This window comes from Salmo salar, chromosome 27 (genome assembly GCF_965601325.2).
Source record: "Salmo salar chromosome 27, fSalSal1, whole genome shotgun sequence".
NCBI lineage: Eukaryota > Metazoa > Chordata > Actinopteri > Salmoniformes > Salmonidae > Salmo > Salmo salar.
The window spans coordinates 22,833,834-22,860,259 of record NC_138317.1 but is presented as its reverse complement, the minus strand read 5'-3'; the positions used below and the strand labels follow the sequence as shown (position 1 = coordinate 22,860,259).

The 26,426-nt window shown below is 46.6% G+C and overlaps 1 protein-coding gene across 7 annotated transcripts in view; it reads left to right on the top strand.

Moving 5' to 3' along the window:
• Positions 1-26,426, top strand: part of LOC106588669 (thyroid hormone receptor beta) — a 145,382-nt gene that overhangs the window by 61,201 nt on the left and 57,755 nt on the right. For all 7 annotated transcript variants that reach the window (XM_014177883.3, XM_014177887.3, XM_014177886.3 and 4 more), the window contains exon 2: positions 1,461-1,555. The gene's annotated coding sequence lies outside the window, so the exon portion shown is untranslated. The remainder of the gene's footprint in view (positions 1-1,460; positions 1,556-26,426) is intronic.

Sequence of the window (26,426 nt, the reverse complement as noted above, 5' to 3'; positions counted from 1 at the left end):
ACACGGTCCGATCTGAGTGAGGGAAGCAGCAGAAAACTACATTTTTAAGCTACTTTATTAACCCGGACACTCTAGCAGGGGTTGTGCTGTGTGTTTAGGCTACTGTGAGTGACATGGGGAGGTGGGAGGGAGAGATGAGAGACAGCAACCAACCATGCTGACTCGCGCTATAGTAGACTAATAGCTGACATAGCTAGGTTATTTATCATCCAATATGATTACAAAGTACCTGTCTTGACTGGATCAAACCGGGAAAAGCTAGCTAGCTATGCTAATTGAGGCTGCATGCACTTTCGCGTCCTACACAGTTACAAACAACAACAACTCCATTCAGAATATTAAGTAGCAGCCTACCTGTTGGCTCTTGGTTGCTGTAGCCTGTCCTTCTCCTTTAAATGTTATTCCATCATTTTAATTCCATTTTCCATTGATTAGATATCTCCTAACTTTTGCCACACAGAGACTCTGACTGTAGCTTATTGCCGCTTTGATGACTTATGATTGGTCATCAACAAGCTACACGCTCCACTCTCGTGAAAAGCACGGAGTAGCAGCATAAATTATACAATTTCTCTCTCTTTCTACTGCAGCAGTCACATTAGGATCTGTACGGGTCCTCCCGGACAAGTCAGTTAAAATTACACATACCTGAGGTCCTGTGACAATATACCAGATCCAACCCCTACCGTGACATTATTTAGAACACGCTTGGGTCCGAAATCGGGTTTCGGGGTATTCAGGAACAGGTGGTTCCATGAAGACCTTTAGTCTGCTCCCCTCCTCCTCCTTTTCTTTCTGCAGAAGTATTTCTGATTATATATGTTCAACACCAGAGGTTAATGATGTCGTAAAGCATGTCTGAGAGCTTCAACCCTCTGCTTCTGCACCTGGCTCCTCCCTCCTACTCCACACATCCAGCGTGTCACTGCACATATGTCTTCATATAGTCTTTTTAAAGCCTCGTAGTTGCAGGGCCTTCATACGTGTTACTGTTACCCAGTGCTTGAAGTGGAATGAAAAAAGGTGCCAGTACTCAAACAGTAGAACGTTTAAAGGGTCAGTACTTGCAGCGGCCCAATTCATTAGACTGTGTGTATTTTTGTGTGTGATAGTGTAGAGTTCAATGAAAACGGCCAATGCTTTCCTCCCTTAAATGGAGATCTTTCCAAAGCCTTTCCATCCTCGCTGTCCCTAATGTATTGTTTTTGAAAAATGTTCTAAAACTATTTGCTTGGTAGTACATGTATTTGTTTATGCATGTGCTTTAATCCCTTGTTGAGGATTAGGCCTATCCATGGACATTGTTTTGGATTATAGCACCACAAACATCTACCTCTTTGTACGTATTTGAATGTAAACACTGTTATGATTGATTAAGAGACATATAGTCTTGATGAGCCCAGGCACCAGTGTGTATAATAGAATCTGATATTTCTCCTCTGGTTTTCTTGTTCTTCCAGGGCTCTGTCTGGCGGGGCTCGGCAGCTCCTCAATCCGGCCTGGAGACTCCTCGGCTCCCTCCCTCTCTCTATCCCTCTCTCCCTACCTCCCTCTGGTAAGAATGGCCTTTTGTTGCACAATGCTCAGACAGCTAGCCAGCGTCCAACACCTCAAACACAAACACACACACACACACACACACACACACAGAGCGCCTCACAGCATGCCAGGGTCTCCTCAGCTCTGCCAATACAGAGAGGAAAGAGGAGACCACAGCCGTCAGCTTCACTTCAGCCCCTTTCTCCGGCCTCAGATAAACAGCACACACACATGGTCAGAAATGGAACTAATGACTTAGCCCTTTCTATGGAAGCAGTACATTTGATTGTAAGTGTCTGAAGGTGAGCCAGTCAGTAGAGCTACCAGTGTGTCTGGCTTCAGACCAAGGTCTGTTCTTTTGCTGAATGAACTCAGCATGTTCAGGTGTGAACCGTGGGTTGGCTCTATCTTTCATTCTTCATCTCTTCATAGGAGCATGTTTATCAGATACAGAGATAAACATACTAGAAAAGGGTTCAAGAGCATGTTAGAATGGTGAAGGTCATGTCAGAACCCTTGCTCATGGAAGTGTTTAAAGTGTTTCTTAGTGATAAGGTGTGGTTTAGTTTTAGGCAACTTTGTGTTTCTGACAGACTATGGGACAGTGATCACTGAGGTCCATAGCAAATACACCACTAGTTGAGTATTTATGAGGGTTATTTGTAAGTATGAAATCAATCAGAGTTGTTTACATTGAAACGAGTGGGCTCAGAAATCAGTTGGACTAAGTTCAGATCAATACATGCTGATTTAAGACGATCAGACAAAGGAGTAAGCCAATCGAGATTCAGATCCCCCAATTACAGAATAAATGGAACAGAGTCAAATGTGGTTTCTATGTGTTTGATACCGTTCCTTTTATTCCATTCCAGCCATTACAATGAGCCCGTCCTCCTATAGCTCATCCCACCAGCCTCCTCTGGTGTGTGTGCCTAAATTAGTATTTGGTCTATGCTTTCTAAGAACCATATGGGGCCTGTTCAGGAATGGGAAAACATTACAGAACGCTCAGATAGAAATGTCTTCAACAAACATGAATGTAGAATAGGGAACAGGTACCATGCCAGCTCTAGTCATTACATTTCTACGTACATTTCTATCTGCAATGTACATTTTGAAGTTTGAACTATTCATCTCACTGAGTAGAATACACCCCCTGGTGTGCTGGGTTAACACACACACACACACACACACCTGGCTGGGTCAGGCAGTTCTCCTCAGTCTCTGAAAGATGAGACCTGCCCAGCCAACTTCCTTATTCAGACCTGGACTACTACCTAGAGAACATTTAGACCTGGACTACTACCTAGAGAACATTAGACCTGGACTACTACCTAGAGAACATTAGACCTGGACTACTACCTAGAGAACATTAGACCTGGACTACTACCTAGAGAACATTAGACCTGGACTACTACCTAGAGAACATTAGACCCCTGGACTACTACCTAGAGAACATTAGACCTGGACTACTACCTAGAGAACATTAGACCTGGACTACTACCTAGAGAACATTAGACCTGGACTACTACCTAGAGAACATTAGACCCCTGGACTACTACCTAGAGAACATTAGACCTGGACTACTACCTAGAGAACATTAGACCTGGACTACTACCTAGAGAACATTAGACCTGGACTACTACCTAGAGAACATTAGACCCCTGGACTACTACCTAGAGAACATTAGACCTGGACTACTACCTAGAGAACATTAGACCTGGACTACTACCTAGAGAACATTAGACCTGGACTACTACCTAGAGAACATTAGACCTGGACTACTACCTAGAGAACGTTAGACCTGGACTATTACCTAGAGTACATTAGACCCCTGGACTACTACCTAGAGTACATTAGACCCCTGGACTACTACCTAGAGTACATTAGACCCCTGGACTACTACCTAGAGAACATTAGACCTGGACTACTACCTAGAGAACATTAGACCCCTGGACTACTACCTAGAGAACATTAGACCCCTGGACTACTACCTAGAGAACATTAGACCTGGACTACTACCTAGAGAACATTAGAACTGGACTACTACCTAGAGAACATTAGACCTGGACTACTACCTAGAGAACATTAGACCCCTGGACTACTACCTAGAGTACATTAGACCCCTGGACTACTACCTAGAGAACATTAGACCTGGACTACTACCTAGAGAACATTAGACCCCTGGACTACTACCTAGAGAACATTAGACCTGGACTACTACCTAGAGAACATTAGAACTGGACTACTACCTAGAGAACATTAGACCTGGACTACTACCTAGAGAACATTAGACCCCTGGACTACTACCTAGAGAACATTAGACCCCTGGACTACTACCTAGAGAACATTAGACCCCTGGACTACTACCTAGAGAACATTAGACCTGGACTACTACCTAGAGAACATTAGACCTGGACTACTACCTAGAGAACATTAGACCTGGACTACTACCTAGAGAACGTTAGACCTGGACTACTACCTAGAGAACGTTAGACCTGGACTACTACCTAGAGAACGTTAGACCTGGACTACTACCTAGAGAACGTTAGACCTGGACTACTACCTAGAGAACATTAGACCTGGACTACTACCTAGAGAACATTAGACCTGGACTACTACCTAGAGAACGTTAGACCTGCCTGGACTACTACCTAGAGAACATTAGACCCCTGGACTACTACCTAGAGAACATTAGACCCCTGGACTACTACCTAGAGAACATTAGACCCCTGGACTACTACCTAGAGAACATTAGACCCCTGGACTACTACCTAGAGAACATTAGACCCCTGGACTACTACCTAGAGAACATTAGACCTGGACTACTACCTAGAGAACATTAGACCTGGACTACTACCTAGAGAACGTTAGACCTGGACTACTACCTAGAGAACGTTAGACCTGGACTACTACCTAGAGAACGTTAGACCTGGACTACTACCTAGAGAACATTGAGACCTGGACTACTACCTAGAGAACGTTAGACCTGGACTACTACCTAGAGAACGTTAGACCTGGACTACTACCTAGAGAACGTTAGACCTGGACTACTACCTAGAGAACATTAGACCTGGACTACTACCTAGAGAACATTAGACCCCTGGACTACTACCTAGAGAACATTAGACCTGGACTACTACCTAGAGAACATTAGACCCCTGGACTACTACCTAGAGAACATTAGACCCCTGGACTACTACCTAGAGAACATTAGACCTAGACTACTACCTAGAGAACATTAGACCTGGGCTACTACCTAGAGAACATTAGACCTGGGCTACTCACCAAATAGCACCCTGTTACCTGTAGTGCACTACTTTTGACCAGGGCCCATAGGGCCGTTACAGACACAGGTCAAGTCTAGGGAGTCTAGAAAGGGCGTCTCCAACTTCAAGGACCTGATTATTTTTAGTTATTTAGGTATACCTGAGAGGAGTTGGTCATATTATTAAACATGAATGATCTCAAGAATTACCACTATATTACTATTTAATTCACTTAGATTTCCCTAGAGATAAATACTATCTCTATGATCGGCAGTCTGCTGTAATTCTGTTAACCACAACTGGAACTTTCAAGTTGTGCTCTTTCAGAACACACAGCAGGGTTTCGATTGTAGTGGTTTGGTGACATGCGCACACACACACACACACACACACACACACACACACACACACACACACACAGTGTTTTCCCCTAGTGGTTTAGCTTCATCTTAATGTAATACGATAAGGCTACCAAACAAAAAGTGACTCAGATTCTTTTATCAGCCAAATGATTTTTTATGAAAACAACATCTGGTGGCCTTTGTGTTTGTGTGTGTGTGTTTGTGTGTGTGTGTTTGTGTGCCTTTATTATAGTATGTCTACGTTGCCGTGATGATGATCGAGGCCGTATTAAATAACACTATTAAACCCGAGCTTGGAAAATGAACTATCAGAACAAAACAAGACTTCTGCTCGTTGTGAAATGTTTTGTGTGACTAAGCTCCAAGTCTGCTATCAAAAGGCCATCTTAGATAGGGATACAGCAGGCTGTTATGAAGGCACTGAGAGTACAGCCACCAGTTGGTATGTTTATTTCATTCATTTCATGATGCATAATGACATTTTGCACTATTGACTAAATAATGACTCCGAAGACAGACGCCACAAACCTAAGATAACTTGTCACGGTTGTCGTAGGATGAAGCGGACCAAAGTGCAGCGTGATTATCGTTCCACATATTTTATTATTAAACTGTGAAACTATGCAATACATACAAATAAACTAAAGAACAAAAACAACAAACCGTGACGCAGAGGTGAAACATACACTAACACTAACTCAAAAACAATCTCCCACAAACCCAGGTGGGATAAACACCTACTTAAGTTCAAACAACAACAACTCCATTCAGAATATAAACACCTACTTAAGTGAGAACCTTCTTATCCCGCGGATCCTCCAGCAGAGGAGGCGGCTCCAGTTCGGGGCGTAACCCCCGCTCCGCCCGCTAATCCCTCTGCTTTTGTGTCACCGGACCCTGGATCGTCGCCAAAGGACCCGGACCGTGGATCATCACCAGAGGTTCCGGACTGCGGGCCGCCGCCGGAGGTTCCGGACTGGGAATGCGCACTGGAGGCCTGATGCGTGGGGCTGGCACAGGTGGCGCCAGACTGGTGACACGCTCCTCAGGGAAGTGCGAGGAGCAGGCACAGGGCATACCAGGCTGGATAGACTCACTGGAGGCCGGGTACGTGGGGCAGGCACAGGATATACTGGGCCGTGGAGGCGCACTGGAGGTCTCGAGTGTAGAGCTGGCACAACCCGTTCTGGCTGGATGCTTACTTTCGCCCGGCAAACGCGGGGCGCTGGCACAGGACGCACTGGGCTGTGAATACGCACTGGCGACACAGTGCGCAGAGCCGTCGCAGGATATCCTGGACCGAGAAGGCGAACTGGAGACCAGGAGTGCTGAGCTGGCACAACCCTTCCTGGCTGAATGCTCAACCTAGCTCGACAAATGCGGGGCGCGGGCACAGATCGCACCGGGCTGTGAATTCGCACTGGCGACATAGTGCGCATCACCGCACAACACGGTGCTTGCTTCGTCACTTGCTCCCCACGGTAAGCACTGGGAGTTGGCTCAGGTCTCCACCCTGACTCTGCTAATTTCCCCGTGTGCCCCCCCCAAAATATTTTTGGGGCTGCCTCTCGCACTTGCCTCGTGGTTGGTATAGTGCCTCGTAATATCGCTGCTCCGCTTTCGCTGCCTCAATCTCCTCTTCAGGAAGTCGATACTCCCCAGCCTGCCTCCAGGGTCCTTTCCCATCCAGTATCTCCTCCCAAGTCCACTGGTCCATTCCACGCTGCTTGGTCCTTTGGTGGTGGGAGATTCTGTCACTGTTGTCGTAGGATGAAGCGGACCAAAGTGCAGCATGATTATCGTTCCACATATTTTATTATTAAACTGTGAAACAACCAACCGTGACGCAGAGGTGAAACATACACTAACTCAAAAACAATCTCCCACAAACCCAGGTGGGAAAAACACCTACTTAAGTATGATCTCCAATTAGAGACAACGATGACCAGCTGCCTCTAATTGGAGATCATCCCAAACAAAACCCAACATAGAAATACAAAACTAGAACATAACAACATAGAAAAACTAAACTAGAAACCCCCCCTGTCACGCCCTGACCTACTCTACCATAGAAAATAACAGCTTTCTATGGTCAGGACGTGACATAACTATAGGCCTAGCTACTTTGGTGCCATTTTTTGTAGTCAACTCTTTCTCTCTCTCGCTGGTGCTTTGAAGTATAATAAGTCTTGACTCACTAAATTTACTGCAGCTAACATCCACCTAGGGCACAATTACTTCTGATTCAGCTAACTGTTCCCACCTCAGTCCCAGACCCATTTCATATTGGCAAAAGCTTTTACATACATAAAAATGCACAAAGTATTAATTTGTACAGATTACTTGGTTTGCCAAAGATTACCATTTGTGGGTAGTTATTCAGCACTTATTTTGTACGTTGTTCTGGCTAAGAGTGTCCGCTGCGGCCAAATCACAAAAATGTAATGCATTTTAAATGGACCATGTCTCTCACACTCAATTCAATTTAAGGGCTTTATTGTCATGGGAAACATATGTTAACATTGCTAAAGTAAGTGAATTAGATAATATACAAAAGTGAAATAAACAATAAAAATGAACAGTAAACATTACACTTACAGAAGTTCCAAAAGAATGGAACGACTTCCGCCGAAGTCGGTCCATCTCCTAGTTCGGGCAGCGTTCGGCGGTCGACGTCACCGGCCTTCTAGCCATCGCCGATCCACCTTGCATTTTCCATTGGTTTTGTCTTGTCTTCCCTCACACCTGGTTTCAATTACATCAATTACATATTGTGTATTTAACCCTCTGTTCCCCCCATGTCCTTATCCGGAATTTTTCTTGTAGTGCTTGTGTACGTTGTGCTGGTGGATACCGGATTTTGTTTGACCCATTCATTGATTGTTCTGTTTACGGTGGTTTTTATGTTTATTAAACGACACCGTTGTAGATCAGTTTTTGCTCTTCTGCGCCTGACTTCTCTGCCGCCAGTATGCACCCTGTTACAGAATTCTGGACCAAACCTATGGAGTCAGCAGGAGCAGGTACCCCGGGTATAGGGGTGGAGGAGCGCGTCCGGGAGCACGCAGCACTGCTCCACCATCTTGGCACTGCCATGGACCGCGTTGTCCAGACAATGGACCACTGGGAGAGACAGGTAGTTCTCCCATCGCCTCCACCAGCACAACCAGGGTCTCCACTAAGCACTCCTCCTTCTCCTGGTCCCAGTGGGATTCGCCTCTCCCTGCCCCAGGAATACAATGGGAGGACTGCGAACTGCCAGGGGTTCCTATTACAACTGGACTTGTACCTGGCAACCATCCACCCGGCTCCTTCGGGCCGTGAGAGAGTGTCCGCCCTCGTCTCGTGCCTCACCAGGAAAGCCCTGGAGTGGGCCAACGCCGTGTGGAGAGAGGGAGATGCGGCGTTGGACCAATTTGAGGAGTTCACCCGGCGGGTGAACTCCTCAAATTGGTCCAACGCCGCAGTCTTCGACAACCCGCCCGGGTGGGTGGCGGGTGAGCGCCTCTTCCATCTGAGGCAGGGGACGAGGAGCACAGAGGAGTTCGCCTTGGAGTTCACCCGGCGGGTGAACTCCTCAAATTGGTCCAACGCCGCAGTCTTCGACCACCCGCCCGGGTGGGTGGCGGGTGAGCGCCTCTTCCATCTGAGGCAGGGGACGAGGAGCACAGAGGAGTTCGCCTTGGAGTTTCGGACCCTGGCTGCCGGCGCGGGATGGAACGACAGGGCCCTGATCGACCATTTTTGCTGCAGTCTGCGCGAGGACGTCCGTCAGGATTTGGCCTGCAGAGACACCACCCTCACATTCGACCAGCTGGTGGACTTGTCCATCTGGCTGGACAACCTGCTGGCTACCCGTGGACGTTCAGATCGGGGTCTGTTGGTTCCATCCCCATGCACCCTCTCTCCGATACCCATGGAGCTGGGAGGGGCGGTGCGCAGGGAGACCGGAGGGGGTTCCAGCTGGTGGCCGCAGAGGTCACACTGCCAGTCGGTGCCGGGTTGGTTCCTCTAGGTATCGAGGCAGCAGGCAGGGCGCTCTGGCGTCACCCAGGTGAGGCGGCACCATTCTCACCCAGAGCCCTCTGTTGCACATATGTTTGTGTATGTCACTTTCCCTGAGTTTTCCCCACATTCCCAGCATAAGACGCTTGTCGATTCAGGCGCGGCTGGGAATTTTATTGATAGAGCGTTCGCCCATAGTTTAGTGATCCCCATTGTTCCCGTGGCTGTGCCCTTCCCCATTCACACCTTAGATAGTCGACCATTAGGGTCAGGGTTGATTAGGGAGGTCACTGCTCCTCTGAGCATGGTGACGCAGGGGGGTCACAAGGAGAGAATTGGTCTCTTCCTTATTGACTCTCCTGCGTTTCCCGTGGTGCTAGGCCTACCCTGGTTAGCTTGTCATAACTCCACTGTTTCTTGGCCACAGAGGGCTCTCATGGGGTGGTCGCGAGAGTGCTCGGGGAGGTGTTTAGGGGTTTCCATTGGTGCAACTACGGTGGAGAGTCCGGACCAGGTCTCCACAGTGTGCATTCCCCCTGTATATGCCGATTTGGCTCTCGCCTTCTCCAAAAAGAAGGCGACTCAATTACCACCCCATTGGCGGGGCGATTGTGCGATAAATCTCCTGGTAGACTCTGCACTTCCCAGGAGTCACGTGTATCCCCTCTCACAGGCGGAGACGGAGGCTATGAAAACATATGTCTCTGAATCCCTGCGTCAGGGGTACATTCGGTCCTCCACTTCACCCGCCTCCTCAAGTTTCTTTTTTGTGAAGGAGGGAGGTCTGCGCCCGTGTATTGTCTATCGGGGTCTGAACCAGACAACTGTGAGGTATAGTTACCTGCTACCGCTCATAGCCACAGCGATTGAGTCAATGCACGGGGCGCACTTCTTCACCAAACTAGATCTCAGGAGCGTTAACAACCTGGTGCGTATCCGGGAGGAAGACGAGTGGAAGACGGCTTTCAGTACCACCTCAGGGCACTATGAGTACCTCGTCATGCCATACGGGTTGATGAATGCGCCATCAGTCTTCCAAGCCTTTGTAGATGAGATTTTCAGGGACCTGCACAGGCAGGGTGTAGTGGTGAATATTGATGACATTTTGATATACTCCGCTACACGTGCCAAGCATGTGTCCTTGGTGCGCAGGGTGCTTGGTCGCCTGTTGGAGCATGACCTGTACGTCAAGGCTGAGAAATGCCTGTTCTTCCTAGGGTATCCTCCTAGGGTATCGCATTTCCACCTCAGGGGTGGAGATGGAGAGTGACCGCATTTCAGCCGTGCGTAATTGGCCGACTCCCACCACGGTAAAGGAGGTGCAGCGGTTCTTAGGGTTTGCCAACTACTACCGGAGGTTTATCCGGGGTTTTGGTCAGGTAGCGGCTCCCATTACCTCACTGCTGAAGGGGGGCTCGGTACGCTTGCAGTGGTCAGCTGAGGCAGACAGGGCTTTTAGTCAACTGAGGGCTCTGTTTACTTGGGCTCCCGTGCTGGCCCATCCGGATCCCTCTTTGGCGTTCATAGTGGAGGTGGACGCGTCAGAGGCTGGGATAGGAGCTGTGCTCTCTCAACACTCGGGTATGCCACCGAAGCTCCGCCCCTGTGCCTTCTTCTCGAAGAAGCTCAGCCCGGCGGAGCGAAACTATGACGTGGGGGACCGGGAGCTGTTGGCTGTCGTCAAGGCCTTGAAGGCGTGGAGACATTGGCTTGAGGGGGCTAGAGACCCTTTTCTCATCTGGACTGACCACCGTAATCTGGAGTACATCCGGTTGGCGAGGAGACTGGACCCTCGCCAGGCAAGGTGGGCCACGTTTTTCACCCGTGTTGTGTTTACCCTTTCCTACAGACCAGGCTCACAGAACGTGAAGGCAGACGCATTGTCTCAGCTGTATGACACAGAGGAGCGGCCCATGGATCCCACTTCCATACTCCCTGCCTGGTGGCGCCGGTAGTGTGGGAGCAGGACACGGACATTGAGCAGGCGTTACGTGCAGAGCCCGCTCCCATCCAGTGTCCTGCTGGCGTCTGTATGTCCCATCTGCTGTTCGTGACCGGTTGATCTATTGGGCCCACACGTCACCCCCCTCTGGTCATCTTGGGATCGGTTGGACAGTGCGCTGTTTGAGCGGGAGGTACTGGTGGCCTACCTTGGCTAAGGACGTGAGGGTTTATGTTTCCTCCTGCTCGGTGTGCGCCCAGTGTAAGGCTCCTAGGCACCTGCCCAGAGGTAAGCTACACCCCTTACCTGTTCCACAACGGCCTTGGTCGCACCTGTCGGTGGATTTTCTGACCGATCTTCCACTCTCACAGGGTAACACCGCGATCCTGGTCGTTGTGGATTGTTTCTCTAAGTCCTGTCGTCTCCTCCCTCTGCCCGGGTCTCCCTACGGCCCTACAGACTGCGGAGGCCTTGTTTACACACGTCTTCCGGCACTACGGGGTGCCTGAGGATAGTGTCTGATCGAGGTCCCCAGTTCACGTCTAGGGTCTGGAAGGCGTTCATGGAACGTCTGGGGTCTCGATCAGCCTTACTTCAGGGTTTCACCCCGAGAGTAATGGGCAGGTGGAGAGAGTAAACCAGGATGTGGGCTGGTTTCTGCGGTCCAATTGCCAGGAACGGCCGGGGATGTGGGCGGCGTTCGTGCCCTGGGCTGAGATGGCACAGAACTCGCTTCGAAACTCCTCCACTAACCTCTCTCCCTTCCAATGCGTACTGGGGTACCAGCTGGTTCTGGTGCCTTGGCATCAGAGTCAGACCGAGGTTCCTGCGCTGGACGACTGGTTCAGGCGCGCGGAGGAGACATGGGAAGCTGTCTGTGTTCACCTTCAGCAGGCCATGATGCGCCAAAAGGAGAACACAAATCGCCACTGCAGTGTGGCCCCGGTGTTCGCACCTGCCCTGCCGGAAGCTGGGTCCGCGGTTTGTGGGGCCATTTAAAGTCCTGAGGAGAGTGAACAAGGTTACAACTTCCACCCGATTACCGTATTAACCCCTCGTTCCATGTGTCTCTCCTCAGGCCGGTGGTGACTGGTCCTCTCCAGGAGTCTGAGGTGTGGGAGGTTCCTCCGCCCCCTCTAGATATCGGGGGGGCCCCGGCGTACTCCGTTCGCTCCATACTGGATTCGAGGCGCCGGGCGAGGGGCCTTCAGTATCTCGTGGAGTGGGAGGGGTGCGGTCCGGAGGAGAGGTGCTGGGTTCCGGTCGAGGACGTGTTGGACCCTTCAATGCTGCAGGAGTTCTTCCGTCTTCGTCCGGATCGCCCTGCGCCTCGCCCTCCGGGTCGCCCCCGAGGCCGGTGTCGGCGCACTGCTGGAGCCACGCATCAAGGGGGGGGTACTGTCACAACTTCCGCCGAAGTCGATCCCTCTCCTATTTCGGGCAGCGTTCGGCGGTCGACGTCACCGGCCTTCTAGCCATCGCCGATCCACCTTTCATTTTCCATTGGTTTTGTCTTGTCTTCCCTCACACCTGGTTTCAATTCCATCAATTACATGTTGTGTATTTAACCCTCTGGTCCCCCCATGTCCTTGTCCGGAATTGTTTCTTGTAGTGCTTATGTACGTTATGCTGGTGGATACCGGGTTTTGTTTGACCCATTCATTGATTGTTCTGTTTACGGTGGTTTTTATGTTTATTAAACGACACCGTTGTAGATCAGTTTTCACTCTCCTGCGCCTGACTTCTCTGCCGCCAGTACGCACCCCGTTACAAGACATTACAAATGTTATATCATGTGTATATATACAGTGTTGTAACAATGTACAAATGGTTAAAGTACAAAAGGGAAAATAAATAAGCATAAATATGGGTTGTATTTACAATGGTGATTGTTCTTCACTGGTTGATCTTTTCTTGTGGAAACAGGTCACAAATCTTGCTGCTGTGATGGCACACAGTGGTATTTCACCCAGTAGATATGGAAGTTAATCAAAATCGGGTTCGTTTTCAAATTCTTTGTGGATCTGTGTAATCTCAGGGAAGTATGTGTCTCTAATATGGTCATACATTGGGCAGGAGGTAAGGAAGTGCAGCTCAGTTTCCACCTCATTTTGTGGGCAGTGTGCACATAGCCTGTCTTCTCTTCAGAGCCAGCTCTGCCTTCGGCTGCCTTTCGCAATAGCAAGGCTATGCTCACTGAGTCTGTACTTAGTCAAAGCTTTCCTTAACTTTGGGTCAGTCACAGTGGTCAGGTATTCTGCCACTGTGTACTCTCTGTTTAGGGCCAAATAGCATTCTAGTTTGCTCTGTTTTTTTGTTAATTCTTTCCAATGTCAAGTAATTATCTTTTTGTTTTCTCATGATTTGGTTGGGTCTAATTGTGTTGCTGTCCTGGGGCTCTGTGGGGTGTGTTTGGGTTTGTGAACAGAGCCCCAGGACCAGCTTGCTTAGGGGACTCTCTCTCTCTCTGTCTCTCTCTCTCTCAGTACTGTGCTTTAGTTGCTGAGATACGGGCAATGTTTATTTTTAGATGGATATATTGGTAGCCTATCCAGAACATTTCAAAACATTCAGTCAATCTCCAGAGATTTTATCCTGCTGCACACATTTCTAAATGAATAAATAAGTAAAATAAATGGAAAACAGCACTGATCAGCAGTTTTGTATGGTATGATAACTAGATGTGTTTTATTTCTACTAGATGTCTTGTTAGGTCACAGTATTTAATAAACTTTAAAGTACTTTTTTAGGAGAAAGTGGTCTGCAGGCAGGCTGCGAGGGGTGGAAGGCCAGCGCGAGGGACAGAGAGGAGGGGTGGCAGGCCAGCGTGAGGGACAGAGAGGAGGGGTGGAAGGCCAGCGCGAGGGAGAGCAAGGAGAGGTGGCAGGCCAGAGCAAGGGAGAGAGAGGAGGGGTAGGCAGAATCATGCTCATATGTTTTGGTGATCTGCATCTCGCAATGTCTTGTCTTGAATGCCTTGCAAATTCACCAAAGTAGCCTAACGTTCGCCTTTTCCTCTCTGGTTCCTCTCTGGTTCCTCTCTGGGGTTTTTTAATTACACAACTTTCTCAGGCCTTTTTAGCCTTTCGTCTATAACACAGAAAATAATGTTTTGTGATAACTGCACTGTCAGTTAGGGATTTTTGTTAACGTTAAGGATCCCAACTTTGTTTAAACATTTTAATATCTATGGATATCTTTGCGTGGGGTGTCACGTTGGCATGAATGATTAGGGAGACAGGTGCAGGAATGCATAATAGGGTTTTTTATTAAGCCAAAATTATGGTGTGTCGTGTAAAGGCAGGGGGACGAAGACCAAACAAACACGTAACAAAAACACAGGGTAGAAACCCAAAACAAAAGAGCGAGCAGTACCTCGAATAAATCACACACGCGCACGATGATTATCACACGGGACGAGACCTGTAATCATCTGGGCAATCCATAAGGGCACGAAAGCCAAAAACACACAGCACATGTACAAGTACTAATCAGTGGGAATAGGGGACAGGTGTGCGTAATGAAGGTTCCGGAGGGATCCGTGACATGGGGATTAGCGGTTAGCTTGTTCTATGACCATATTGGGTTTTCTTTTTCATACCAGACTTCAGAGTATTGCTTGTTTATGTTTTTTATTCTTCAGCTTTTGGGTTATTTATTTGCTATTTTTGTACAAATGTTTAGTCGATCAGTTGTTAATGTAATCTGGCATCTATCCTTTTCCCACCTGACTTTATATGGCTAGGCCTAATATCATGAGAGGGGCAGCTGGTTGCTTGCTCACTTCTGCTACCTGGAATGTTACATCTTTAAATCACCCAGTGAAACGTAAAAGGGATCTTTCTCATGTAAATCACCTTTCTTCAGGAGACACATCTCCGCACTTTCGACAACTCTCGTTTAAAAGGAGGCTGGATTGTTCAATCATATAATTCCAACTAGAGGAGCAGCCATTTTAATTAGTAAAAACACAGCTTATTCACGTATAGACCACTTATTCACGTCCTTGATGTTTTTCCTGGAGAGATGTGGCTTCTATGCTGCCCTTCTTGACACCAGGCCATCCTCCAAAAGTCTTTGCCTCACTGTGCATGCAGATGCACTCACACCTGCCTGCTGCCATTCCTGAGCAAGCTCTGTACTGGTGGTGCCCCGATCCAGCAGCTGAATCAACTTTAGGAGATGGTCCTGGCGCTTGCTGGACTTTCTTGGGCGACCTGAAGCCTTCTTCACAACAATTGAATCGCTCTTCTTGAAGTTCTTGATGATCCAAGTTCTTGGTGCAATCTTACTGGCAGCAATATCCTTGCCCGTGAAGCCCTTTTTGTGCAAAGCAATGATGACGGCATGTGTTTCCTTGCAGGTAACCATGATTGACAGAGGAAGAACAATGATTCCAAGCACCACCCTCCTTTTGAAGCTTCCAGTCTGTTATTCGAACTCAATCAATATGACAGAGTGATCTCCAACCTTGTCCTCGTCAACACTCACACCTGTGTTAAAGAGAGAATCACTGACATGATGTCAGCTGGTCCTTTTGTGGCAGGGCTGAAATGCAGTGGAATTGTTTTGTGGTGATTCAGTTCATTTGCATAGCAAAGAGGGACTTTGCAATTAATTACAATTCATCTGATCACTCTTCATAACATTCTGGAGTATATGCAAATTGCCATCATACAAACTGAGACAGCAGACATTCTCAAAACATTTAGCCACGACTGTAGATAACTAAACACAAATGATTCATTTGTAAATTATGTCTGAGTGTTGGAGTGTGCCCCTGGCTATCCGTAAAAAAAATTCAAAAATAAACATTCCTACAATTATGCCATCTGGTTTCCTTCATATAAGGAAGTTAAAAAGATGTATACGTTAACTTTTGATACTTAAGTACATTTTTAGCAATTCCATTTACTTTTGATAATTAAGTATACATTTAAAACCATATAATTTTAGACTTTTACTCAAGCACACCAAGACAGTCGTGAAGAGGGCAAGACAAAACCTATTCCCCCTCAGGAGACTGAAAAGACTTGGCATGCGTCCTCAGATCCTCAAAAGGTTTTACAGCTGCACCACCGAGAGCATCCTGACAGGTTGCATCAGTGCCTGGTATGGCAACTGCTCAGCCTCTGACCGCAAGACACTACAGAGGGTAGTGCGTACAGCCCAGTACATCACCGGGGCCAAGCTTCCTGCCATCCAGGACCTCTATACCAGGCAGTGTCAGAGGAAGGCCCTAAAAATTGTCAGACTCCAGCCACCCTAGTCATAGACTGTTCTCTCTGCTACTGCACGGCAAGCGGTAGCGGAGCGCCAAGTCTAGGTCCAAGAGGCTTCTAAACAGCTTCTAACCCCAAGCCATAAGACTCCTGAAAATCTAATCAAATTGCTACCCAGACTATTTGCCCCCCTCTACACAGCTGCTACTCTCTATTATTATCTCGGCATGGTAGGGTTGCAAAGGGTCGGAAACTTTCCGGTAAATTTCAGAAAATGTTCAGAAAAATTTCCAGTGGAAATTAAGCCCTGGAATTTGGGGAATATGGCTTAAATTCATCAAAAAAGTTAGCTTATAACAGTGAACCTTTTTTGTGGGATACACATAAGGCAATTCTAGGTCTTGTGGAATATTTTGGTTAAACTATCCCCAATTCAATGGAATTGCAACCCTCTGCATGCACAGCGCATTCTTCCATCACATGTGCCGTGCACTCTTACATCACATGTACAGCTGATTCTCAAGATCTTGCACACTAATTAGATGCTATTGAGCCCATACTACTACACTGTCTGAGCCAAGGACTACATGCTTTCTGGTAAGTGTTTATTACAATAATGTGTGGGGTGAATAGATGTTATATGACATACATGATTTTTTGTTAACTAGTAAATAGTAGCCTACAGCAAAGTGTGTTTAAATCATTTCTATCTTGTTAACAATTTCTGCTAGTTTTTGCTACCATGTGGATTTTAGCTTGCTTGAGCATGATAACTGAGGAGTGTTATTTCACCTGTTTCCATACATGTTTCATTTTAAGACATTTATCTTACAATGGAGTTGTTTCATGTTTTTGGGAGCTGCGATGGATAATTGGCGATCATTCAATATTCTTCTGTTGTTCAGTAAAATCATCCCATGTGAAGAGTCACACTCATTTAATGTTAAATTCGTAACTAAATAGTTTTTATTTCTATTGGAAGGAATTAATCATTTGCAATTGTTTTCTTATGATAAGGTAAAAGGTTTATGTTTCTGTCTCCATATGATATGGTAAACATATCCAATGCAAAAAAACATCTACATTTAAATGGTATTAATATTAATTTGCATATATTCCCGTTAATTCCCATATATTCCCGTCAATTCCCACGGAAAGTTTCCACCTCTGAATATTCCCCAAAATGTGCAACCCGAATGCATGGTCACTTTAATAACTATCTGCATGTACATATTACCTCGACACCAGTGCCCCCGCACATTGACTCTGTACCAGTACCCCCTGTATATACAGTTGAAGTCGGAAGTTTACATGCATGTAGTTTGGAGTCATTAAAACTCGTTTTTCAACCACTCCACAAGTTTCTTGTTAACAAACTATAGTTTTGGCAAATCTGTTAGGACATCTACTTTGTGCATGACACAAGTAATCTTTCCAACAATTGTTTACAGACAGATTATTTCACTTATAATTCACTGTATCACAATTCCAGTGGGTCAGAAGTTTACCTACACTAAGTTGACTGTGCTTTTAAACAGCTTGGAAAATTCTAGAAAATGATGTCATGGCTTTAGAAGCTTCTGATAGGCTAATTGACATAATTTGAGTCAATTGGAGGTGTACTTGTAGATGTATTTCAAGGCCTACCTTCAAGGCCACCCGAAACGTGGAAGGCCACTCGAAACGTTTGACCCAAGTTAAACAATTTAAAGGCAATGTTACCAAATACGAATTGAGTGTAAACTTCTGACCCACTGGGAATGTGATGAAAGAAATAAAAGCTGAAATAAATCATTCTCTCTACTATTATTCTGACATTTCACATTCTTAAAATAAAGTGTTGATCCTAACTGACCTAAACTCTGTTATTGTTATTTACTGCTGCTCTTTAATTATTTGTTATTCTTATATCTTACTTTTTTTATGGTATTTTCTTTAAACTGCATTGTTGGCTAAGGGCCTGTAAGTAAGCATTTCACTGTAAGATCGACACCTGTTGTATTTGGTGCATGTGACAAATAAAATTTGATTTGATTTGAAGTAGTATTTTACTGGGTGACTTTTACTTTTACTTTTTTGGAATTTGGGTCACACACAATTTCAAAGATCTCTATAATGCCAACAGGATCTTGAACACTGGGATTTACTTTCTCTTTCTTTGGGCGTTAGAATTAACACTGTTAAAATGAATGTATTACCTAAGTTTGTATACTTATTTCAATGTATTCCTATCTTTCTGACAAAATCTTTATTTATCTCCAATTGCATCTTCATACTCTAGTCACATCCCATCACGCCCACCTACCTCCCTTCTCGGTTCTATTTGTATAGTGAACCCTTATTTCAAAGGGGTTATAAACTTGATCTATACGTTATTAAACTCACACAATCTGGATTCCCTGAATTATCTTAAGAATCAATGGGAAGAGGATTTAGGCGAACAACTTTCAGATGAAACTTGGCAGAGTATGCTTCAGACAATACATCGTTCATATATATGTCTAAGACATGGTCAAAGGCAAAATGATCCAAGATTAGACCAGAAATAGATCCCACTTGTGACTGATGTAAGCATTCTCCTGCTACTTTATTACACATGTTTTGGACATGCCCGAAATTGACAGATTTCAGGATATCATTTTTTTAAAGACTTTTTACTGGAGAGACCTATAAAACCTGCCTTCATTGCATTACTGGGAGTGGCACCACAGGAGGCCCCTCTAAACAGTTCTATGGAGAGGCCCCTCTAAACAGCTCTATGGAGTGGCACCACAGGGGGCCCCTCTAAACAGTTCTATGGGCAACAGGCTGGCATGTACTACTCTTCTAGCTAGACATCTTCTACTATTTAAGTGGAAGTATCGGTTTCCTCCTACTTTTAACCATTGGATAAAGAAAGTTATGCAACATCTCAAGCTAGAGAAAATACGCTACTCCGTTAGGGGATATGCAATTACATTTGATAATATCTGGCAACCTTTCCTACCCTTTGTAGAAGACATGGATTTCACAACTCCATAAACCAACCCAAATGAGAATTTGTATCATTATTTCTTACTCTTTAAAAAAAAGAGGTAGATCAGCTTTAATATTGCAGATAGATTGTAGCGTCCATCTGGGTAAAAAATAAAGGGAACACTTAAACAACACATCCTAGATCTGAATGAAATAAATAATCTTATTAAATACTTTTTTCAATACATAGTTGAATGTGCTGACAAAATCACACAAAAATAATCAATGGAAATCCAATTTATCAACCCATGAAGGTCTGGATTTGGAGTCACACTCAAAATTAAAGTGATGTAATGTCCTTAAAACAAGTCAAAATGAGGCTCAGTAGTGTGTGTGGCCTCCACGTGCCTGTATGACCTCCCTACAACGCCTGGGCATGCTCCTGATGAGGTGGCAGATGGTCTCCTGAGGGATCTCCTCCCAGACCTGGACTAAAGCATCCGCCAACTCCTGGACAGTCTGTGGTGCAACGTGGCGTTGGTGGATGGAGCGAGACATGATGTCCCAGATGTGCTCAATTGGATTCAGGTCTGGGGAACGGGCGGGCCAGTCCATAGCATCAATGCCTTCCTCTTGCAGGAACTGCTGACACACTCCAGCCACATGAGGTCTAGCATTGTCTTGCATTAGGAGGAACCCAGGGCCAACCGCACCAGCATATGGTCTCACAAGGGGTCTGAGGATCTCATCTCGGTACCTAATGGCAGTCAGGCTACCTCTGGCGAGCACATGGAGGGCTGTGCGGCCCCCCAAAGAAATGCCACCCCACACCATGACTGACCCACCGCCAAACCGGTCATGCTGGAGAATGTTGCAGGCAGCAGAACGTTCTCCACGGCGTCTCCAGACTCTGTCACGTCTGTCACATGTGCTCAGTGTGAACCTGCTTTCATCTGTGAAGAGCACAGGGCGCCAGTGGCGAATTTGCCAATCTTGGTGTTCTCTGGCAAATGCCAAACGTCCTGCACGGTGTTGGGCTGTAAGCACAACCCCCACCTGTGGACGTCGGGCCCTCATACCACCCTCATGGAGTCTGTTTCTGACCGTTTGAGCAGACACATGCACATTTGTGGCCTACTGGAGGTCATTTTGCAGGGCTCTGGCAGTGCTCCTCCTGCTCCTCCTTGCACAAAGGCGGAGGTAGCGGTCCTGCTGCTGGGTTGTTGCCCTCCTACGGCCTCCTCCACGTCTCCTGATGTACTGGCCTGTCTCCTGGTAGCGCCTCCATGCTCTGGACACTACGCTGACAGACACAACAAACCTTCTTGCCACAGCTCGCATTGATGTGCCATCCTGGATGAGCTGCACTACCTGAGCCACTTGTGTGGGTTGTAGACTCCGTCTCATGCTACCACTAGAGTGAAAGCACCGCCAGCATTCAAAAGTGACCAAAACATCAGCCAGGAAGCATAGGAACTGAGAATTGGTCTGTGGTCTCCACCTGCAGAACCACTCCTTTATTGGGGGTGTCTTGCTTATTGCCTATAATTTCCACCTGTTGTCTATTCCATTTGCACAACAGCATGTGAAATTTATTGTCAATCAGTGTTGCTTCCTAAGTGGACAGTTTGATTTCACAGAAGTGTGATTGACTTGGAATTACATTGATCATTAGAAAACCCTTTTGCAATTATGTTAGCACAGTTGAAACTGTTGTTCTGATTAAAGAAGAAATACAACTGGCCTTCTTTAGACTAGTTGAGTATCTGGAACATCAGCATTTGTGGATTCGATTACAGGCTCAAAATGGCCATGGGAGTCTGACAGTCCCCGAAACCCCCCCCCCCCCCCCCCATCCCTCTACGTGCTGCACCAGCAGCGGGGCGACACCGGCCTCGGGGAACGACCACAGGGACGCGGTGCGGGAAAGGTCAGGCCCCGATGGTGAAAATCCCTGGTCAGCGAAGCATCCCGGATGTCCCCCGCAGGAACCCAGCACCGCTCCGTTTGGCCGTACCCCTCCCAGTCGATGAGGTACTGGAGACGACCTGCCCGACACCTCGAATCCAGGACTTCACGGACCGAGTACGCTGGACCTCCCTCGATGTCCAGAGGAGGAGGCGGGGCGTCACTGGGTCCAGCCTCAGCTAGGGGACCAGGCACCACTGGCCTGAGGAGAGACATGAAAAGTTGGGTTGATGAGACCCGTAATAACAAGTGCACAAAAATAAATATAGCACCAAAAACCGAATAAAACAGAGCACAGGTACTCACAAGACCAACGGACATAGGACAATGATCGACAAAGACAATGGGGAACAGAGAGCACATATATACACATACTAATCAGGGGGAATGGGAACCAGGTGTGCGTAATGGGACGACAGTCCTGGGTTGGTGGTGATGATCCAGTTCAGTGACACCTAGAAGGCCGGTGACGTAGACCTCCGGAGCTGGTGAACGGAATGAACAGCAGTACCGGTTGGAATCCGTGACACTTACAGACAAAGAGGTCCATCCCACATTTTTGTACAGACTACAATGATGAGTCCTAAAATTGGCCCCTGTGATAAAACGTATTGCTGAATGGTAGACTGCATCCAAGGGTTTTAAAACAGAGGTTGCCACATGCATGTAAACAATATCGCCAAAAACCAATAGAGGTGAGAAGTGTTGTTTGAACAATCTTTCTCCTATTTTAATACTAAGGCATGATTTATTTCGATATAAAAAAACTATCTTGGATCTTAGCTTCTTAGTCAGATTATCTATATGCGTTACGAAGGATAACTTGTCATCAATCCAGACACCCAGGTACTTATATTGAGAAACAAGCTCAATTTGGACTCCATTTATAGCGTAAATATGCAGGTGCTCAGGGTCAACATTTTGTGACCTAGAGAACAGCATGAGCTTGGTGTTACTTGTATTTAACACTCATTTAAGATCTCTCAGTGATTTCTGAATTGAATCAAAGTCATGCTGAAGTTCACGAATGGCCTGCTGCACTGAGGTGGCACAGGAATACAAAACTGTGGCATCTGCACAGAAAGGAATGTTACAACTATTAACAGTGTTTCCTATGTCATTAATATACAAAGTGAACAAAGAAAGCATGCCTGCTTTAAGTCTGGTTTTGTGGGATGGGGCTCTGTTAGAGCATGGGGGGTTGGGATGGGTTTGATTTGGTAGGGGATCTGTGTGTGTTCTGTTAGAGCATGGGGGGTTGGGGAGGGTTTGATTTGGTAGGGGATCTGTGTGTGTTCTGTTAGAGCATGGGGGGTTGGGGAGGGTTTGATTTGGTAGGGGATCTGTGTGTGTTCTGACCTCTACTCGTTCTGTCTGTTATTTGTAGAAACATAAAAAATGCCACCCCCCCTAAAAAATTAGACTAACATGACCTCCTCTCCTAGACTCCTCATGTCCTTTCCTTCAGCTGCACTGATGTGAAGAGCTGGAATAAAGAAAGCAAATACTGGATAGACATCTACCATAGTGATTTCACCTATCCCATGTTTTCAGACCAGTGTAGATGAAGGGAAGGAGATGAGGAGATGAAGCCACAGTAGACTATTGAGACACTCTCTCTGTCATAATTTGCATAAAACAGGCAGGCATGCAAGGTGTCAGGGCATGTGAACACACACACACACACACACACACACACACACACACACACACACACACACACACACACACTCACACATGGCTGCCAGCCAACACTTTGTCTTCCACATCATCAAGGCTCACTCCACATTCTTTGTTTTCTTCCTCTGTTTGGCCCTTTGGGTTTTTCAAGAAAATCTGGCATTCAAATTATTCTGTGTATCTGCAAGCTAAAGACGTGATTACATGTGGTATGAGCTGCCTCCACACACAGCCCAAAGCCATGACACAAACAAGTGTGTGTGTGTATGCGTGTGTGTGTGTGTGCTCGTGCATGCACGTGTCTGTGAGTCTGCTCTCTGCAGTGCTAACCCAGGAGGCCCATTTGTATTTGATTAATTAATCCTCTCCTTTGTTCTCCACTGCTCTCTCCACTGCTCTCTCCACTACTCAATCCACTGCTCTCTCCACTCCTCTCTCCACTGCTCTCTCCACTGCTCTCTCCACTCCTCTCTCCACTCCTCTCTCCACTACTCAATCCACTGCTCTCTCCACTGCTCTCTCCACTACTTAATCCACTGCTCTCTCCACTCCTCTCTCCACTACTCAATCCACTGCTCTCTCCACTGCTCTCTCCACTGCTCTCTCCACTGCTCTCTCCACTGCTCAATCCACTGCTCAATCCACTGCTCTCTCCACTGCTCTCTCCACTGCTCTCTCCACTGTTCTCTCCACTGCTCTCTCCACTGCTCTCTCCACTGCTCTCTCCACTAGTCAATCCACTACTCAATCCACTGCTCTCTCCACTCCTCTCTCCACTGCTCTCTCCACTCCTCTCTCCACTGCTCTCTCCACGCCTCTCTCCACTGCTCTCTCTCTCTCTCTCTTTGTTTGAGGATTATGTAACCAAATGCCAGATTGGTAATCTCTGTGTCTCTTCTCTGCTCTTCTCTGTGGTGGGTCAGTGTTTTAGATGGAGCTGGACAACATCACAGTGTGTAGATCACATCTTTGTCCTGATTTCTTTCCTTTCTCCCTGCTGCGATGTTAAGTCAGGACCAAGTGCATTCACCACTCACATGTATCATATAGCCCCATATTCATAAAGCATCTCAGAGTAGGAGTGAGGCAAAACTGATCCTAGACCATATCCCTATATCCTTCCCAGGCTATTGTGATAAGAATATTTTAGTTCTGGTAACTGCGTGAACATACTACAGCACTGCTTTCCACTGTGTTATGTATGCAATGACTATTACTAAACTGTATTTTGTATTCCACCATATTAGGTGGCCCAGTCATCCCAACCAATGGGTATGTCACAAATGGTACCATATTCCGTATATACTATAGTAAGCCCTGGTCAAAAGTAGTGCACTCTAAAGAAAATAAATAGGCTGTTATTTGGGATGCAGAAACTGAAATGTGAAATATTAATGGTTGATTTTGCAGCTTGAGCATGAGCTGCATTGGTTGTGTCTGGACCAGAGGAACCTTCTATCACTGAAAGAAAGAAAGGCCCATTGAAAAAGTCTATTGCTAAATAGACATCCTGCTGATGGGTTTTCTCTTGTACTGGTATGAAAGCATCCATTGACTGAGACATGAAAGGCACTTATCATGTCTTTTAACCATCACATCACAGATGATTAAAGACTTGACTCAGTCGTTGATTTAACAATCAGCTTCTTTCAAATCAAACAAATAGGCAGCTCGTTTGAGAGACATTTATTGAAATAGAGCGAGCAAGGGATGGTTTAAAACCACATGACTTGGACAGATAGGTGACAGGAGAGAGAGAGGAGAGTGGGGGGTAACGGGTTAGAGACCGTGCTCTCTCTCGCTCCAGCTAATTCAGGCCTGTGGTGTGTGTTCAGAGCCATTAGTTTCACTGTGCTAATTCAGGCCTGTGGTGTGTGTTCAGAGCCATTAGTTTCACTGTGCTAATTCAGGCCTGTGGTGTGTGTTCAGAGCCATTAGTTTCACTTTGCTAATTCAGGCCTGTGGTGTGTGTTCAGAGCCATTAGTTTCACTGTGGTAATTCAGGCCTGTGGTGTGTGTTCAGAGCCATTAGTTTCACTGTGCTAATTCAGTCCTGTGGTGTGTGTTCAGAGCCATTAGTTTCACTGTGCTAATTCAGGCCTGTGGTGTGTGTTCAGAGCCATTAGTTTCACTGTGCTAATTCAGGCCTGTGGTGTGTGTTCAGAGCCATTAGTTTCACTGTGCTAATACAGGCCTGTGGTGTGTGTTCAGAGCCATTAGTTTCACTGTAGTAATTCAGGCCTGTGGTGTGTGATCAGAGCCATTAGTTTCACTGTGCTAATTCAGGCCTGTGGTGTGTGTTCAGAGCCATTAGTTTCACTGTGCTAATTCAGGCCTGTGGTGTGTGTTCAGAGCCATTAGTTTCACTGTGGTAATTCAGGCCTGTGGTGTGTGTTCAGAGCCATTAGTTTCACTGTGCTAATTCAGGCCTGTGGTGTGTGTTCAGAGCCATTAGTTTCACTGTGGTAATTCAGGCCTGTGGTGTGTGTTCAGAGCCATTAGTTTCACTGTGCTAATTCAGGCCTGTGGTGTGTGTTCAGAGCCATTAGTTTCACTGTGCTAATTCAGGCCTGTGGTGTGTGTTCAGAGCCATTAGTTTCACTGTGCTAATTCAGGCCTGTGGTGTGTGTTCAGAGCCATTAGTTTCACTGTGCTAATTCAGGCCTGTGGTGTGTGTTCAGAGCCATTAGTTTCACTGTGCTATTTCAGGCCTGTGGTGTGTGTTCAGAGCCATTAGTTTCACTGTGCTAATTCAGGCCTGTGGTGTGTGTTCAGAGCCATTAGTTTCACTGTGCTAATTCAGGCCTGTGGTGTGTGTTCAGTCATTCGTTTCACTGTAGTAATTCAGGCCTGTGGTGTGTGTTCAGAGCCATTAGTTTCACTGTGCTAATTCAGGCCTGTGGTGTGTGTTCAGAGCCATTAGTTTCACTGTGCTAATTCAGGCCTGTGGTGTGTGTTCAGAGCCATTAGTTTCACTGTGCTAATTCAGGCCTGTGGTGTGTGTTCCGAGCCATTAGTTTCACTGTGCTAATTCAGGCCTGTGGTGTGTGTTCAGAGCCATTCGTTTCACTGTGCTAATTCAGGCCTGTGGTGTGTGTTCAGAGCCATTAGTTTCACTGTGGTAATTCAGGCCTGTGGTGTGTGTTCAGAGTCATTAGTTTCACTGTGCTAATTCAGGCCTGTGGTGTGTGTTTAGAGTCATTAGTTTCACTGTGCTAATTCAGGCCTGTGGTGTGTGTTCAGAGCCATTAGTTTCACTGTGCTAATTCAGGCCTGTGGTGTGTGTTCAGAGCCATTAGTTTCACTTTGCTAATTCAGGCCTGTGGTGTGTGTTCAGAGCCATTAGTTTCACTGTGGTAAGTCAGGCCTGTGGTGTGTGTTCAGAGCCATTAGGTTCACTGTGGTAATTCAGGCCTGTGGTGTGTGTTCAGAGCCATTAGTTTCACTGTGCTAATTCAGGCCTGTGGTGTGTTCAGAGCCATTA